This window comes from Lissotriton vulgaris, unplaced genomic scaffold, assembly GCF_964263255.1.
Source record: "Lissotriton vulgaris unplaced genomic scaffold, aLisVul1.2 SCAFFOLD_2419, whole genome shotgun sequence".
In the NCBI taxonomy this organism is placed as follows: Eukaryota; Metazoa; Chordata; class Amphibia; order Caudata; family Salamandridae; genus Lissotriton; species Lissotriton vulgaris.
Genome location: NW_028249492.1, coordinates 280,018 through 299,371, shown reverse-complemented (window position 1 = coordinate 299,371; position 19,354 = coordinate 280,018). Strand labels below are relative to the sequence as shown.

The window sequence follows — 19,354 nt, the reverse complement described above, 5'->3', positions numbered from 1 at the left end:
GGCTGTGATTGAAACCAATAAACAAAGTTTAAAAAATATATATATTGTATATTAGAGCCCTACATTGTGAATTGTGTATTGCAAATGTGGGTGTATGTCGGTTTAAATACCTGTAGTCTTGGACTATGCAATAATTCCCTGATACTCAAGTTGTGGGAGAATTTCCCTTCATGTTTAATTGGGTATTGTAGTTAGTGGGGCAGGGTTCTGAACCCGAGCCCGTGCAAACCACACCTCTATGCATAGAGACTGAGCGGTGGTAGTTGTCTGCATTCGCTCTCCCTCCTGAAGTTGTGAATGTCATCTTTGCTGCCAGACGTCCTTCGTCAAAGTTTATCTATGTTGTGCGCTGGGTAGTGTGGCACCCGCAATACGGACCCATTACAAGCTAAACTAGATGTTCAATTTTCTTATCTCTGGTCCAGCAACGGCTTGCATTGGGCACCATTAAAGGTTATTTGTCTGCTTCTTAGGTCTTTTCTTCTTCTATGTTTCCCCCCACCAAACCTTTGTGGTACCATAGTGGAATCCTAATTTGGTTTGCACATTCCTTATGTGCACTCCAGGCTATTACACAGCTGCCCTCTATGTCACCAGACTGAAGACGGTATTCCTTGTTGCGATAACTTTAGCTCGTTAAATTAGCGAGCTTCATTCTTTCTCAGTGCATCTGCCATATTTCACCTTTTTTCCAGACAAACTGCTATTGAGCACCAGAACAACCTTTTTTTGCTTAAAGTCATGATTCCTTTTCATGTCGGACAATCTACTATGCTTCCAAAGTTCTTTTCTCCGCCTCACCCCTCGAAAGAGGAGGATAGACTCCATCAGCTAGACTCCATGCGAGAACTTTAATTCTATTGCACTGTCACACCCCGAATGACTGGACGAGGCCCGGTTATGAAAAGAGTATGTTTTTATTGAGTTGTACAAGGAACACGAGCAGTGATTCCTAGGTGTACGCCCTTGGTTTTTCCCCGTCTCCTTCCGGGTTTCAGCCTCCCTCCAGCGATGTCTCGGCTGCCTTTCCTCCCTCCGGGATTGGTTTGTCGGGCGTGCCCTCGGTAAAAGAAAAATACAAGACGGTTAGTGATCCACCTCAGTCTCCCTACGTCGGGACAAAAACAATATAACGTCAAAACAATGGGGTTTCTGGTTATCAGGGCCTTATCGGTTACAATTTAAAGGAACTGGGCTCGCTATCACTGACCTCGGGTCCTTTATTCAGGGTATACCCGTTGGTAGTTTTAGCCTGCTCCTACTTCAGTCTCCAACCGCCCCGTCTTGGTCCTTCCCTTCCTCTGGCTCGTTAACTGGATTGGTGGACAGGGGAGACAAGAGACTGAGTACGTTCCCTACAACTCAGAGTAGCTGGCCCGAGCACACCACCAGCCCACCACCGTGCGCCCAGCCTCCCCGATCACTTGCCTGAGGCCGGAACCCGCTGAAAGGGTTCCGGCTTCCTCAAAACACGCCCCGGCTCCTGCGCTGGTCTCTCTCGCGTTGCTGTAGCCTCTCCCAGCTGCTAGCTCTGCGGTCTCCAGGACTCTCTCCTCCGTTGCTCTTTCGTCTTTCCCTCGCGGTGGTCCTCCTTCTCCGATTTCTTCTTCCCAGCGTTCCACACCTTCTGTTGCTGTATCGCCTCTTTGGGGAGGAGAATAATGTCTGTGGGAGTGTATTAGGTCTAGCTGCATCTCTTTCAATATACAGATGTGATAAGTCCTGCTGACCATGGATTCAGTAGTGCACAATGAAGCTCTGTGCCACCTTATAATATAGTACAAAGTCCGGTGCACTTAGGCCTCCCATGTCGTACTGCATGGTAGGAGTTTCCCACTTCACGTGCGGTTGTTTTTCCGACCCAGACTAATATGATCATGATTGAGCCTAATGTGGTGAAAAATGTGTGCCTTAATAGGATCTGGATATTTTGAAATAAAAACAGGAATCTTGGGAGTCCACCATTTTTATAATGTTGGTGCACCCCATTAAGTGCAGCTGGAGTTTGTTCTAAAGATCAGCATCTTTTTCAAGTTTCGTAGTTGCTTTCCCATAATTGTGTATTATAACGGTTGTGGGGTCAGTGTGAATCTGTATGGCCACGTATCGGACCAAATCTGTTGTCCAATTTAGCTGGAACTCCAGAGGGACTGGCTTCATTGCGGGAGTGAGGGGGAATTCCATGGACTTTTCCCAGTTAATGCAGAGTCCCGAGAGGGCTCCGTGGCGTAATACCTCTCTAAGCACCAAGGCAAGATTCTTCTCCGAGGCCCGTATATATATTAGTGTGTCGTCTGCATATGTTGAAATAATAAGATTCTATACCTCTGTAGTTATGGAATTCACGCATGGCTCTTGCCAATGGTTCCGCTATCAAGGCATATAGTAAGGGCAGTAAGTGGCATCCTAGCCTGGTGCCCCTTGAGATCTTCATTAGCTGCAAAACAGTGTTCCTTATACAAACCCTGGCTACTGGGTCAGAGTATAATATATCCACTAGGCTTAGGAAAACCTTGCCTACTCCTATGCGCGGAGCTCTGCGCGCCTAAATGCCCATTCGACTGAGTTGAAGGCCTTCTCAGCGTCAAGAAAGCCGCAGCAGCCGTCACCTCCGAGTATATCTGTTGCATAGCCCCAAAGAGGGTGCGAAGATTGGATGCAATACTACGCCCAAGGACAAAACCAAGGTTGCTCTTGTTTTATCACTCCAAGTAATGATGCAGCTAGTCTGTTTGCCAGTATCTTAGCTTATAACTTAGAAGTCCACATTCAACAGAGAAAGGGGTCTGTATAAAGCACAGTCCGTTGGATCCTTGCCCGGTTTTAGCAAAGTGATGGTCATTGCTTCGCGCATTGTTGGAGGAATCTTGTCCGCCTTCACCATTTCTTCAAAAAGATTGATCAAATGTGGTATGAGAAGGTCTAGATAGGTCTTATAGAAGGCAACCGTGAGACCATCAGTGCCCGGAGCCTTACCAGTCTGCATGCCTGCGAGTGCTGTCCTTATTTTAGATGTACTCATGAAGTGCTTACTACGCTCCATAGTGAGCCATGTCATGGCTATATGCTCCAAGTAATCTTTTGTGGCTTTCTCGTCCAGGGCTATTCTCGTATTTTAAAAGTCAGTTTAATAGCCTTGAAACCTCCCTTCTATAAGGGCTTCATCTTGCAACAATCGCCCTTGCTCATCTAGTAATGTCATTGTCCTTCCCAGGTCTCTCCTGCAGCGCATAATGACTGTTAAGAGTTCCCCAGGGCGTTCTCTTTCCCCATATATATGGGCTATGGCATAAGTACCCATATACACCACTTTACTATTGGCTGTGTCATGGTATTCTATTTTTTTGGTTTTAGGCTCCCGCATTAATTTGCTCTCCCTTGTGCTCTTTTATCTTGCTTCTAGTGATGCTACCTCTCTTTCTAAGAGAGAAAGTCTTCCTCTTCGAGATCTTAACACCCCTGAATGCTTAGAAATTGTGATACCCCTAATGAAGACCATAAATGTTTCCTATACCATGGCGAAGCGTTCTACTGTCCCCACATTATTGATGAAGAAGTCTTCTATAGCCATCGTTAATGCTGCCTTAAAAACCTGATCTAATAGTAAGTATGAGGGACCATCCATGTGAATGCAGCTGCCCTCTGACATTGGAGTTCTAAGTCGAGCACTATGGGTGAGTGATCAGAATAGGTGCGTGGCAGTGGTTCACATCTCGAGACCCATTGGTGCCCCCCCGAGATGCCGCTGCCAGTGCACAGCACATCCACTGCACGATCACCTCCAGTATTCGGCAGCCGCAGTGGCCTCACCCGCCAGCGGAGTTTCAGCCTCTGCCGCCGTTCTCCTCCCTAACCTCTGGATCATTTCTTGCCCACCGTAAATGCAAAAGCGCCTGTCCGCTGTCACTGTAAAACATGGTCGACCCACGCCACAGCTGCGCTCGTCCGTACTTAGGAAGGCCGCATCTAGCTCCCATGCACACGTATACAGGCCAGATTAACTTCTTTCCTCCATTCACCGAGCTCCGCTTTTTTAGTGGTCAACAGAATGATCCCTACGGATGAGGGTAGCAGGTAATAGTGGTAGAAAGATGAAGTGTTTCTGAAGGATTTTGTCAGATTTTAGGTTGGGTTATCGGAGCTGAGCTATTTCGTGGCCATCTTGGAGCCAGGCAAGCTCCGCCCCCATTGAAGACTAAAAATTGAGTTGATTAGTGGAAGTAGTGCAAGTGCATCAAACAGAATGTAGTGTGGATGATGAGTGGCCTCAATTGGATTTAGGAAAGCTCCAACCTTTCCATAAAATTTAAATGCTTGATATTTTTTTTAATTTGCTTGTGAATTAATAAAATGGTTCATCATCTGTGTACTTGTTTGACGAATACTTGTTCCTGTATTTTTGTGTATAGTTTTGTAGTTAAAATCATTAAAAATGCTTCAGCTGGGTTCTCTGGCTTCTAGTAAGGAATCAGTAGGGGTCCCCGATTTCTAAAATGTACTCAGTGGGACCTCTGGCTTTTAGCAATTACTTAGTGGGGGTCTACAGAAGTCGAAATGTTAAGAACTACCATGTGGAATCTGTTGCTAGGTAGGGTATTCAACACAAACAGTATTTCGAAGGTAAGTAATTTGTTCTTCATTAAGAATGCATTAAAATATTAAAGGAAACACTAAAACTACAACAAGGACATGCTCCACAGCTAAGCATTCTGTCCATTACTGTGCTGCAGTCAACTTGTGGCTTGTACACGCTATTGTATAACATACTGTGGTTCTCTTTTGCACTTTCAAAAGAAAGGGCTGGCATAATCTCGAACAATTTGCAAATGATCGGTCATTAAAGCCTTTTTGGAGGGTCTTAGAAAGGTTTTTCCTCCTATGTTACCACCTATATCTTCATTGAATCTTAATTGTGTCCCTACACGCCTTCTAGGCCCACCATTACATACCCTCCATTCGTATCCACCGCAGTTTCTTTCCTGGGAAGTGGCTTCTTTAGTTGCCATCACTTCCTTTTTTAGTGTCAATGTGTTACAAGCTCTGTCGAAGAGTGTTTTATAGAAGTGCACAATGACAAGTTCGCCCTCAAGATTCATCCTTGTTTCTTAGTATAAGTAGTCTCTTCTTTACACAGTTCAGCGTTAAGAGAGTGTTCATGTACTACATTGACAGAACTATGTCTGCCTTTCACACAACTTTAACTAGGGAACCCAATTTCAAAATCTGGTATAGCTAGATGAATTATAAAAGTTATTCAAACATGCTATGCCAAAACAGAGCATATATTAACAAATGTGCCTAGGAGCCATTATGCCTGCTAGGAAGGGGCCACAGTAGCCTTTACAGAGAATTTCCCTTTAGTTGACATTTTCGAACCAGCAACATGGTTCAACACCACTTTATTGTGCATTGTGGACATTACACTGCTTTACTCGCCCACAGGCCAGCAGCATAGTATGTAACCAGAAAGGAGTACAACAGAATGTAAGAGACGAGGCTCAGTAGTGGCTTCTTAGTATCTTAACACAGCCGTAAACCCGGCATCCCGGAGGCCCGATGGCGTATTCTCTTAACATGGTGTGAGTATCTGATAAGCAGTGCAATATAGAGTGTTATCAATAGGATACAACGTGGTAGAACAGGTTTTTAGTGTTTTTTGTTTCCCCCCAATCCCCAACAAGAAACATAGAGCAAAAAGAAACTATAGAGGAATGGTAGTCTCCGTCCGGTAAAAAATCTGTATGCCATACATAACTGAACAGGTCTTTGGTTGTGTTCCTTTACACAGTGATATGTCTATAGCAGAGTTATATAATGTGTAATCGGGGTCTACACGGTCTATGATGTGCCTCAAGGGTGGCAATCCTGTGTGGCAGGTAGGGCACATGGACGGGGCAGGGCCATGAGTGCTAACTTGTGATCAGGGATCCAATGAAGCATCTTACACATAAAATGTTGTATCAGGAATAAGTGGCCTAAGGATATGCGAGATAGCGCTCCGCATGGTTAGATGCCGTGAAGCTCGGCCTGTCTGGAGTACCATCCCCCATGTGCATTTGCATATAAATCTCCCATCCCTCAGAGGCATCAGTAAAGCTGGTTATGTATGTTTCTTTTTAGACTGAAGTAGTATCAACGTCCGCCTGGGCTAGCAGGTATTCAGTCAACGGGCCCCAAAAGTCCTTCGGGCGACTAGAAATCGGCAGCAGGTCAGCAAACGTAGTGTGCTGCTCCTGACAATAAGTCATATCTGCCATCCATTCCTTGAATTTAGGTGCTCTGCCGCGGCCCCAGCGGCACGCCACTCGGCGCTTTGCCAGCAGTAGTGCAGTGTCAAGAAACTTCCTGTAGGCTTTCGGGATGTGTAACGTATGTCCCAGCAACGTGAGAAGCGGATCCTCCGCAACTGGCTCTTTAGTCATTTTTGTAAGCGTAGCAGTTACTTGCTGCCAAAAAACTCGGACTGGCGGGCACTCCCAGGCCAAGTGCAGGAAACCAGCATGTTCAGCCCTACACCGCTCGCACCTATCTGAGTCTGACAGGTGAAATCTATGCTTTTTTCTGGAGTGTAGTATAATCTATGCAGAAATTTATAGTGGATCATTTTAAGACGACTGCTGGCCGATATCCTCGCCGTAATGGCGCAGCAATATTGCCATTGGTCATCAGTAAATGCGGTGCCCAGGTCAGCATCCCAGTGCGCCCTTGCTTTCGCCGCCGTCGAAGTGACAGATCTGAGTTGTCGATACAGACCCGAGACCAAGTGCGCCCCGTCTTGTGAGTTCAACAAGAACTGCAGAGGGAGAAGCGTCTCCGGTTCACAAGGGAATCCAGGCAAAATGGCCTTCATGCCCTGGCGCAGGCGTATGTAGTAGAAGACGTCAAGCGGGGTACGGTCTTGGGAGGCAAAAAATTCGTCTGCAGTTTTGAATTTCCCATTGGCGAACAGATCACCCCAGGAGCTGATTCGCAGTCGACTACAAAGCACGCCAAAGCCACGCTCCTGCAACAGAGCGAGGGCGGGATGAAATGTCAATGGTAATTTAGGAGAATATAGGAAACAGCAGGACAGCCTCTTAACCATGCGTCGCCATGCATCAAGTGTGCAGGACACCGAGGTGTTGGGTGTTTGGATCAGCGCTTCTGGGCAGTGAAGCAGGCCGTTTAGCGGCACCGGGTGTACTATCCAGTCTTCCACCGCCAGTTGCGGCATGAAGGGCGTGGGGGCCAACCAGTGATATGCATAATGTGCTTGCGCACATAGGTAATAGGCCTCGAGGTCAGGCACGCCAAATCCACCAGAGTCATAGGGCTGGATCAGCGTACTCCACTTCAGCCGTGGATTCTTCCCACCCCAAAAAAGTCGACAGAGCTCCGACTTTAACGTCTTAAAGAAAAAGGCACCCGGGTAATATGGGATGTTAAGAAACAGGTAAAGAAATCGGGGCAGTACGATCATCTTGATGAGGGATGCCCTGCCTGCCATGGAGAGCGGAAGGGTGATCCATCTATCCACTGCTGCCTTGAGTTTTGTGATTGCCACTCCGTAGTTGGAGCGAATTGTCTCATCCTTATCACGCGACACCTGTATGCCAAGGTACCGGAGCTCCGCCAGGCACCACTCCAGAGGGTAGTCAATTGGAAAGGTCGCGACCGCATCCGTGAGGGGGAAAAACTGTGACTTGGACCAGTTTATGTGTATCCCTGAAATGCCTCCAAAGCGCACAAACTCTCTCAAACATCTACTAAACATTGTGTGGACTTTAAGGCATGCCCAAGAGAGAAAAATGGAATAAGCTATTCTCAAAACGTGGTTTCACGTGTCTTTCGCTTCTGCTCACAATCCACTGTTAAAGAGGATGGATAGTATTTTTCAGTCTGTACAAAGGCTGTGATCTACAACTACACATCCTACGAACTGTAAACATTATTCACCAATAAAATCTGTTTGCAGCTTTTGATGTAGATTTGCATGCACCCAACCCACCTCTGGAGATGAGAACAAACAAAACGTGTTGCATTTATTACTTGATTTCAGTTCCCTGGTGCTATATTGCTTTACATATCTTCACGCTTTTACTCGCCAGTAAGGTCATAAACATTCTAAAGTGAATTTCGTGTCCTGCTGCATTGTGGCTCTCAGGTATGTGTTGGGAAAACTTGTAACGGAAAGACATTGTTCGATGAAAAACAAGTTGTAAAGTTCCAACCCAATAGTAGATGGCAGGAGTGTTCAAAACATGTGAAACTAGAAGACAACCAGCTGCAACCTGATAATTAGAGGTGGTAAGTGACCTTTCCTATATAGATAGACCTTTTTTGCAACTACAGAAAACATAAAGTGCTACAACTTGGAACCAGGTATTACCAACCAGAATCAATTGATCAGGGCGGTTTCTGTACCCCATTTCATTATTACGCCTGATTTCAATTGCCATTCTCAAAGTGATGTGCTCGAGAGCCAGGATGATCCTCAGGCCAATGCAATGGTGATTTAGCGATCTGCTATATTTGTTGGAATGAGTACACAGGAGGCTGGCTGCCTTGTAGAAATCATCTTCACAAGTTCGGGAGAAGGATCCTACCTACTAGGCTTCCCCTATTATTCGTGGTGGCTAGGCTTTTGAATTTAAATGTATGAACAACTGAATTGTTCAGAACTGAATGGACATTTTGAAGAGAGACAAGCGTTCATCCACTATAACATTCTACACCTTGATGCGGATAATTCCTGATCTGGTGCATCTAGAGGAATTTCAATCAAGTGTCAAAAAGAAGCAGTGTTTACATACATTTTATACCTGACTAGATCAGGATTCCAGTTGTCTTTTATCAAGGCACATTTTACAGCCACTACTGATTTTAGAAACCTACTTTCACAAACCTCTTTCTTCAGAGTGTAGTTGATTGATGGGGCTTGGAGCCCTGCTGCAGCAATATTGGAGCTTTCTTACTGCTGTGGTGTGGCCTGCTCGGTGTAGAGAGGTTCACTCCTGGGTGAAAAGCATTTTTTCATGCAGACCAGAAGGGCAGCAGGCCCAGAGACTATGGCTGTTGCAATATGATACTAGCTGGTATCGGCCATGTAGTTCAGGTCAGGAGGCAGCACCTGGAATGCCTCCCAATTTTCGAGAGGAGAAGTTCTTGTCAGAGACTTGCAGCCCCCACTTTGGAAGCGGGCACCGTGTGAGAGGCTGGAGGAGCGTGGCTGCGGCACCAGGGGACCTGTCTGTGTGGAGGAGCCGAGCAGCTGGCTCTGATGACTGAGGGCAGGGCAAGGATGCACAGATCGGCTCCCTTACTACCGCCGAGTGGAGGGCCTGAACCGTATGGGAGAGTGACTCCGAGCTACATGGAAGTCGCCTGGGTGCGGGGGCATGCTGAGTTGGGGGCCTGGGAACTTAGGGGGAGGGGTGACTGAAGTAGGAGAGGACCTTCACGTGATACCCAGTGCTAGCGAGCATCAGCCTTTGGCTCTAGTCAGGAGGGAGTGCCTTGGAGGCCCGGTGTCTCCCCGGAAACGGACTCCTCCTGTGCCCATTGTCAAGTAGGGGGTCATTGATTACTAAAATGTGGAGTCCAAGCCCGCAGTGGGCGTTGAAGGTATCCCAACTCTCTGGGGGATGCTCTACCCATCCGTGCAATGGTGGATCAAGGTGGGTCTGGAAGTCGGGTGAGTGTCTGTCCTTGGCTCTGATCTGTAGGCCATCCTCTATCACCTCACCGATGCACTATGGGGAAAGATGAACAGTCCATGGCCCAGACTTCGCAGGACAGCATCAACAAATATACATAGCCTGCAGGGTCCACTGACCTGGAAGCAGCTCCGGTGGTGGCGCCGGCCCTCTCTAATCCCTTGGGCCCTATTTTGCTGGCGATCCGTGACCTGCAATCTTCGCTGGAGGAGAAGGTGGACTTAAAAGTAGACACAGAGTCTTCACTTTACCACTGATGATATAATACATTGCAAACCACTATCTCTGTGTAACACCTTAAATCCTGTGTGGATGATGCAGAAGGCTGTTTGAGACGTGATTATATATTTATTGTGGAGGTTCTGGAGGGGGCTAAAGAGACATCCCCAACTCAATTCGTAGCCATGTGGTTGAGCTCCTGGGTCCAGAAACGGGTTATCCCCTTGCTTTGCGGTGGAAAGAGTGCACAGGTACCTGGCGTTGAAACCACCACCAGGAACCTTGCCTTGCCCTATAATTGCTCCCATCTTTAACTTTGCTGATCATGACACCATCTTCAAGGCCTCTCAGTCGAAAGAGACTCTTGTTGCTCTTCCCTGTACGGCTGAAAGTGATATACCAAAATAAGACCCTCTTTGACGTAACTGAGGTGGCCTTGGCATAGCTGGAGGAGCATCCCTCTCTGAAGGTCTGCGCTTTCTTCTCCCACTCTTCAGGATGCCGCTAGGATTGTGGCAGGCGCCACGGCGGTTTCTGCATATGCAGCGGAGTTAACACTCGCCGCTCATTTTGTGATCCCCCTGGGGCCCTTTTCCTTGGATCCAGATCTTACAGAGGGCTTCTTCCCCTCGGCTGCAGCGGGAGACTTGGTCCCCTGGACGCACTTATGTACTTGCTTCTATCCTGGATTTACTTCCTTTGCTACTATAGCGGAGATGTCAGCAGCTGACTATGTGGGCCCTCTTGCTCTCTTTTTCTGTTTTTGGGTACTCTTATGGGGGTCTTTGGAGGAACAGTGCAGAGAAACATGGTCAGGATTTGATTGCCTGGTTTGCAACAGTTCCTAGTTTATCCAGCAAAAGGTACTTCAAGTTTACAAGGTAAGGGGTGTGAAGGGTTGGTTCCAGTTTAATTTTTCATTTCTTTCACACCTACACCAGACAGTATGGCAGATAAGCAGGCCTGACTTGGAGCCCAGACAGCTTCCCCCTGTGAGTATCGATCGGGTATTGACATATTCAATGACCGACTAGACTGATCTCGACGCACATGGTACTATCCGGCTTTTGACCTGGAATGTCAGTGGTATTTTAGACCTTAACAAGAGAGATGCGGTGTGGATTTGGGCTATAAGGTACTTGCCCGATTTACTCCTTTTGCAAGAGATCCGTCTCGTGAGCTCCAGATGCCTCTTCCTTGCTTGCATGAGATACGCGCAAGTGTTCCATACCGGCATCACCCAGTGGTCGCTCTGGAACAGCCATTCTGGTGCATCAATGTTGTCCTTTGGAAGTTGACAAGGGATGATGACATGATAACCTGGCCTGTTATTTTGAGCAATTTGGCCTCCTGCACTGCCTCCCCATTGTGTGTGTTAGTATCAATGTGGAAATGTGCCTTTTAATAAGCACACCGGTACAGGGGTAACCCTTCTCTGTCCACAGGTCCTTAGACCAACAAAATAAACATTGGCATTGAAGGTGGAATTCAAATAAGTTTATTAAACACTCATGAGTGGCACTACGTACACACAGCACTCTCAAGTGCTGCCTAAAGTAGTACATTGAAGGCACAAAACACAAGCCTTACATACATCTTTTTCTGCACTGGTAAGCATGTGGATACAAATAGAAGGTCACAAAATTTTGAGGGCGTGTATTTTCCTAGTGGTTGTTCACCGGACTTCTTTGAAAGGTTGAGAGACGCCTGGCAGTTGACTTGGGGCAACTGCCTGATGATGCTAGAGGGGGGCCTGCGCCACCTCTTGTATTTGCCTCTTAATTTTGCCTAATACAGTGGAAATACTTACACAGGGCCTACTATAACCAGGAGTGGCTTTGGAAGATGAGGGCATTGGCCACACCAACCTGCCTACACTGCCAATCGGAACAGGGTGATTTTCTCCACACTTTTGGACCCGTTAGGGACTGCCGCCCTTCTGAAATGCATTGTTATCCTGCCTGTAGCAAGTGCTGGGTTGTGTACTGCCCCGGGATCCCAAGTTGGTTCCCCTTCATTCTGCATAGGGGCTAGACGCTGACAGATAATGCAGGCCCCTGCTGTGGCTGGGTTTGGTGGTAGCCTAAAGAGATATCGCCAGAGCCTGGAAAGACAGTGACCCTCCGTTCTTGGAGAAGTGAAACTTGGGTTGAATCGTTGTATGACTATGGAGAGTACTGTCTATAAGGCCAGAGATTGCCCACTATGGGCTGCTTGGAGTAAACACTGGGGCGTTGTCCTTCAGAAAGTCAAACATTTTTGTCATTCCTTGGAGGGGAAATATGGTTTTATGATGGCAAGACCTAAAGTGGGGCTGTGAGGGTAGGTAAGAGCATGATGTAAGGGTTTAAGGGCCGAACACTGACTGCACTCGAGGAAGGGTGGCTTCTGTACTTGTTTTTCAACTCATTGCAAGTAATGTGAATTGTAACATTAGGGGCTCAATTAGTGGCTCATTTGCATTGCATTTGCTACTGTATTCAATCATTTCCACTTGTGTCGGGTGTTGACTTTGTAACACTCAGTAAAATATTGTCATTAAGAAAATTGGTTTGTCCAAGGATGCATCTGGTAATTGAAGGTCCAGGGAGCCTGGTATATAAAATAGGTTGGATGTATTTAAGGTTAGTTCCAGGTTAAGTTCATAAGAAGAAGATAGGTAGATGGGAAGTGACCCCACCAGGAGCAGCCTCCCTGCCGCTCAGCCTGCCTGCCATCAACTGACACTCTACACTCAAGCCAGGCACTCAAACATTCCATGAGGTCATCAGGCATTCTAACACTCATACTAGCTGAGCAACAGGGAAGACACAGCCAGAGAAAGGAAAGACACAAGCCAATTATAACAGCATCCTAGCTTCTTTTACAAAGTAGTTTCCGACTTCCACACTAACAATTTCATTGCCAATGTTTTTTCATGGCACATCCCATGGCAGAGAGAGCTCTCCTCACACTGTTTACTAAGAAAATGTTACTTGAACATGACCAGAGAGCCCAGAAATACTCACATTTGTTGGTTAAAGGTGGGCCCAACTGGAACTCGGTTAGCCACATCAATGCATAGCTAGTCTCTTGCATCATACTATATTAAGAGCAATCTAACCAAACTACAGATAAAAAGGTAATTCTACTAGGTATAACTGCACCTACTGCTTTATTAAATGTTATACCTATTGTATTGCAGAAATCTACAAGGCTGTTTACATGTTCAAAACAACACTTTTGCTTCAACTAAGATTACAGGGCAGACTCCAATGTTTGTGATGTCCTTTGTGAAACTTTTTGGATAGTTTGTGTATTTTAGGTCAATCTACAAACACCTTAGACCTCGTCATAGCAATTATTCAAAAGAAACAATAGGAAGTAGTAGTACAGGCTTTGTGTGAGCCCCCTTCAGCCATTGGTTTCCATTAATTTGATGTTCCTGATCTGCTGTTGCTATGAGGTCTATAAATGTTTGTGAATGGCAACATTGTCCTATTTGTGCTCACATTAGAATTTGGTGAGGAATCACCAAGTAGACCTTTGATGTGTGACTTTTTATTGCGAGCAAATGTGCGCCCTTGATTTATATTTAGTGGACAGACAGTGGCATTTTAATTGCTCATTTTTGGCTTTTTCTAACTTCAGAGGTGCCAGCTGTTTGGATGCCTTACACCTTTATAAAAACACTGTCTCTCACTAATCACCCTTGTACTTTTTGTCTTGATAAGATGTTGTTAGATTTTCAGATATTTGTTGTTCACAAAGTTAAAGACATGCAGATATAGGCTTTCTTCAAGATAAAATGTAAATATTGGTGCTTTGACAAAAGTATCTACTTTACTGTTTATTTCTGTGCATACCTTTTAAATTTACAATCTAAACACAAACTTTATCTACTGACTTTTTTCGAACACTTCTCTGTATTTACAACTTAATTTTTCTAATATTATCTTTTCAGCAATTGCATTCATGTAATCATTATTATAGAAAGGGCACATGAAGCAATTTTACTGCTAAATTGTTTTAGGTCTCGCGACCTGCGTTGCACTGCGCAGAAATGCACGAGCAGGTCACGGGACCTCTAGTAGGTGAAAAACGGGGAATTCAAGCTGACCTAGGAATCGCACTTGCTCGTGCGTTTCCTTTTCAGCTACCCCATTGGCCTTAGTGTGCGTCTTTTAATGAAAGAATGCACGCTATTGGCCAAAGGCGTCTGCGTTGCTCCGCCCACGGCCTATTGGTGTCTATTACGCACTTGTTGCGCGTAATAGACTCCAATAGGTCGTCACATGGTTTCAGTTGTGTGCCCAGACATGGGCGCGATAAGTGAAACCACATGGCTCGCTTGCGTGCACCACTTGCGAGCTTTTTTGGGGGGGGGATTCATTTCACACGGAAGCAACAAAATAAAAGAACCACTGACGTCTTTTTTTAAATCTGTTTCTTGCCTCATCGGCGTATAACTAAACGTGTGTGTGTGTGTCTGCTGTCAGAATAATGTACTAGAGGGCGTAATTGCAAAAAATTCACAACCTCCAGCCTGCCCTGGACTAATTTGATTGCCTGCCTCACCCAAGCTGTGGGAGAACCAGAGTGTTTTACATGGGCCTAATGTACTAAGTGTTTACATTCTTATAATAGGTACTGCACTGTTATCTACGAAGATGCTCTCTTGGAGTGCGACCCTTCACCCCATTTTTTTTTTACCATGACCACACTTTGTCTATTAATCTTAGTGATTGCTGCTCGACTTGTGAAGAGACACCGCTCCCCGTGTTATATTCCGGAGGGCTTTCTAATTCTTTTCAGCCCTCAGTGAACACAAAGGGCGTCCCCTTTACTTCAGCCTGCAGACGGCTCCCTCGTGCTGTTCCTGGCACCCTCCCTGCCGCCCAGTGGTCCTGCTCCGGGGGGAGGGGTCTGGTGGGCGGGGTGTCTTTGTCCAGGCAGCGGCAGGGCCAGCATCCATGTGAATGAAATAAAGAGCCACTGGGTCCTGTTTCCCACAGTGGCGTGATTTATTCAAGCCCTAATTGGAACCACATTAGGAGCAGTCATAGATAAGATGTCAGCGCTGGCAGTGCTCGGTGCAGCCAGTTTGCCCTGCAAACCTCTTCCTGCACAGGAGAGGTGTTGCTTATATTGTTCAGAGACTTGCTTTACTAAGTAGCAGAGTGCATGTGCACACTGCGCTCACCCATACACCTCCCACTCAGGTTGTTCCATCTCCACCTTCAAAGACCCATCTAGACCCTTTCTGTGCCAGTCTCACCTACACTGCCATAGTGCTCTCTATACTACCCCTACCCCCTCCCTCTCGCTCAGGCTTCGGGAACGCATTCCCGTCGCTGCTCATTCATCCAACGGTGTTTACTGTCCCATCCTCGTGCACGCCCATGTGCTAGCGCCAAAACTGGTCTAGGTGCCCTTGAAGGAGCAGTATATTTTCAGCACGTGCTGCTTATTTGCTTTTGTTGGTTTCAAGGCGCTGGAGGTCTTGACAGGGGGGGAAGGTCTGCACGGTGGCTCCCAAGGGTCGCTAGTATCTATGTTAATCAGGCACAACCTCTTTTCCGAGCAGTACTCACTTCTGAGTGAGTTTGAAAGGTTCCGTTTTTACCTGTTTTCTGGATCGCCTGCAGTTTTCGGTCCATGCTGTTATTTGTGCAGTCTGATATAGCGCGCTTTTTATCCACAGGTACTACAGCACTTTACAATGAAATGCAGCATTACATGGGAGTTTAGGAGTGACACGTTATATTGTTTACATCATCTCGTTCATTCCATCCACCCACCCACTACACGCTAAGCTTATCGGTGTCGCAAGTTGGCGCTTTACAAAACAAACCGTTGGAGTTCATAACCTGACACACAGTCGTTCTCTCCTGCGAACTGGGTGTGTTCACGGGCCCTAATGAAATGCTGCTTGGCGTTTGTGTGTTTCTCCGTCTCAGTCTGGAAATCTTGAATTAATTAAAATATTTTTAATAATGCTGTACACATTGAGCAGAAACTATCTTTTAACTCTAATTAGAATTTCAAAGGCTGAAAATATTACCCTATTTTCCGAACAGTTTTCCAGCCCCTGCATTCCCAGGACCACCCCCAGGATACATTCCTCCCCAGTGAGTTGCGAAAATAGCGCGGATATCTACACTTAGGAGTGTTGTGCGTTCTTACAGTGGGCACCTCACCTCATGGAAGCTGTTTCCAGCATGTTGAAATAATTATCCGCTCCTTTGCTTTGGAGAATGAAAGTGTTGCAAATTCACGTGTCCCTCCTGCACCCCTCTCCCCCGTACCACCCCTCTGTCCAGGAGCGGTCATAAAATGTTTATTTCACGACTTTCTACGTGTGTTTTAAAAGGTGCCCTGATGTGTCCACTTGATCTCTGACATGTGTTGACTGAGGGACACGCAGGCAGCAGGCACGGCCTGGAGCTGTTTGTTGTGCCCTCGTATTCGGAGCTGTGAAGTGCTGTTGAGTTCCCTAAACTCGGCCCCGGCCTGCCACAAGAGGGAAGTTTAACAGTTTAAAATTCAACTCTTCGCATAATACAAACAAAGCAGCCCGCGGGGAGGTGAAATTGATTTTATTTATGCTTTTTGCATTGTCTTTATTGCTATTAGAGTCTAAACTCTTGAAATCTGGGGTGATGAAAGACGGCTTGTCGGCCTACTTCAAAGCGGTGAACTCTGTGCATGCTTGAGCAGCTTCACAAAGAAAACAGAGGGGCTGTCCGGGGTTTCACAATAATACTGCAGCCTCCCCGGTAGATGATTGGGGGGCTCTGGGACTGTGGAGGACTTTGTTGGAGGAGGGAGCAGGTCACCAACAGTTCGTTTTACCAACCCAGGTCCTTAATACACATTTTTTTGCCCAGACTTATTTCAATATTGCCTTTCCCCTGTGCCTGCTATGGCAGGTACTCTTCTGAAGGGCCCAGTACTACCACAGCAGTCCATAGGGAATACATTCGACACTTGTATGCACCTGGAATCGTTCCTAGGCGCTTCTCGTCGGAACAAGCTTTTTTAGGTCTCGCGACCTATCAATGCGCGCAAGCGCATTGAGCGGAGCGAGAATTCATGTCTCGAAAATCCTCGTGAAACCAAGGGCTTCTTGCGCTGCGGTTTTCATTGAGTTCACGTGAATCACATGACCAAACAAGCACGCGCATTCACGGCCGCACAGCACATCAAAGGGCTTCACCCAGCGTGCGCTCTGCGGCTTCTCCTCCCCTAATTGAATCATGGCCGGCCGCAGGCCGGCCGTACTTTCAGTTTCCCGGCAACGCTTGTTTATTCACGCCCCCCCACCAGGCTCTCCCGCCCCCATACAGCTTCCCTCCTAATCCGCCTGCCTCCCCTCACTCGGAATCCCGCCCCAGGCTCTCCCGCCCTCATTCGGCTTCCGTCACAAGACGCCTCTGCATTTCCCTACCTTTAAAAAAAATTACTTTGTTTTTCCTTGCTTTTGTTCGTCAGCATTTGAAGAATGTCCACTTTGCCAGCATAGCGCTGTTATTTATTACGGAGCTGTCAACACACCCGTATCCATTAAGGCTGTAGTGTACGTGCATCGTGAATAGTAGCAGGGCAACCCTCACTTTTTTGCATGCACACAATACATACATACAGTACAGACGAGCGTCCCCTACACAGCGTGAACAGAGACAGCACAGCAGGGTAGATGTTCCTTACATTACTTAATGACTGCCTTTATATTGTAAAGCCATTTTTGAATACCGTATTAGTTTGAATTTTGTTGCTTAACCTGTATATTGTAACTAAAAGATGAAGCTTTTTGGCGTCTTCAGATTTCGAAGTACTAACATTTTGCCAGCATGGTTTTTCATTTTTACGGAGCTCTAACCACACTCACATTTGTTTTAGGTTAGGGTCACCCAGTTTGTGTTTATTAAAAATAATTTACTTGTGCTAATCTTCTAGATTTACTTTACTTTTTATTAGGCACAGTAGATAATTTGATTTGTTCACCAGTGCAGGAGCAGACGTTCTTTATTTGGGCTTTTACCCGGAATGAAATACATTCCTTTTGAAGCAACTAACCGCTGATGGGAACTTCAGCGAGTCTGCACTTCCCTCCTAATCCGCCTGCCTCCCCTCACTTGGAATCCCGCCCCAGGCTCTCCCGCCCCCATTCGGCTTCCGTCACAAGACGCCTCTGCATTTCCTTACCTTTAAAAAAAATTACTTTGTTTTCCCTTGCTTTTGTTCGTCAGCATTTGAAGAATGTCCAGTTTGCCAGCATAGCGCTGTTATTTATTACGGAGCTGTCAACACACCCCTGATGGGAACTTCAGCGAGTCTGCACCAAGCCATAATCCAAAAATTCAAACTTCCCATCTGGGCCCAAGAAAGCGGCAACGTGTGGTCATTGCAGGCAAGTGTTAGCCGCAGTATGTGACCTCCGTTATTTCCTTGGAACTTGAAGCGCTGTCCCGTGATTGCTGCAAGCATTAGAAAAGGACACGAGTACTGGTGTCGGTTGAGCTGTCTTTTCACCCTTGCAAAATGGCACGTTTTTTGTTTCTAAAATACCATTCTGTCAGCAAGGGTGCTACTGACTCGTATTGGATCCAGGTCACCATTCCTAAACAAGCACTGGAAAAGCCAATAGAGCTCACCTCTACTTCATCTATTGACTTTTTTAATGCCTTGTTAAGCCATGTACAGCTGTGCTGTGCAGCATGGCTGAAAGTAAAGAAAAAACAAGCACTGGCGTTGCCAATGGGTCTCGCAGTAGGAAAGTTGGAGCTATTGGTTTTGTAGATGACATTTTATATTTATATATCATTATTGGCATTGTCAATAACAATATATAAATATAAAATGTCATTTACAAAACAAATAGCTCCAACTTTCCTACTGCGAGACCTATTGGCAACGCCAGTGCTTGTTTTTTCTTTTTACGTACATTGCATACTTACTAATTTTACATTCTGAATCCTCCGATGTTGGCAAGTTGTATATTTGGGGCAGAGGGAGGCAAAAACACACACTTCTCAGCGCTATTCGATGGTATATAGCGCTCTATCATTTAAGGCTTACAGCGCTTCAAACAAGGAATTGCAATGCAATAGTTCTCGCATTTGTGAGAGTTGGAGCTATTTTTATTGTAAATGACATTGCCTTTTATTTATGTTTTGGTTTTTGAAACATAAATAAAAGTCATTGTCATTTACAATGCCAATAGGTCAAACTCTTTTAACATGGCATAGACTATAAACTCTGGATGCTTGGGTGGCCTTTAATGTTCACAACAATTCATGGTCACAGCCTACATGCAATTCAACCAGGTCCACATAGCTTTTAGGAGACCCTTATCCGGAGTGTACAAAGCTAATATGCCCCTCGTTTTGTGTAAACCGTGGTCAATTCCTTCCTGTGAACATACAAAAAAATTCTACTTAATTTAACTGGAGCATTCA

At 46.1% G+C, this 19,354-nt stretch overlaps 1 protein-coding gene across 1 annotated transcript in view; it reads left to right on the top strand.

The window, feature by feature from the left end:
• The window catches only part of LOC147663559 (general transcription and DNA repair factor IIH helicase subunit XPD-like), a gene marked incomplete at its 5' end in the record, with an annotated part of 227,504 nt that overhangs the window by 48,919 nt on the left and 159,231 nt on the right, over nt 1–19,354 (top strand). The gene's annotated exons all lie outside the window — the stretch shown is intronic.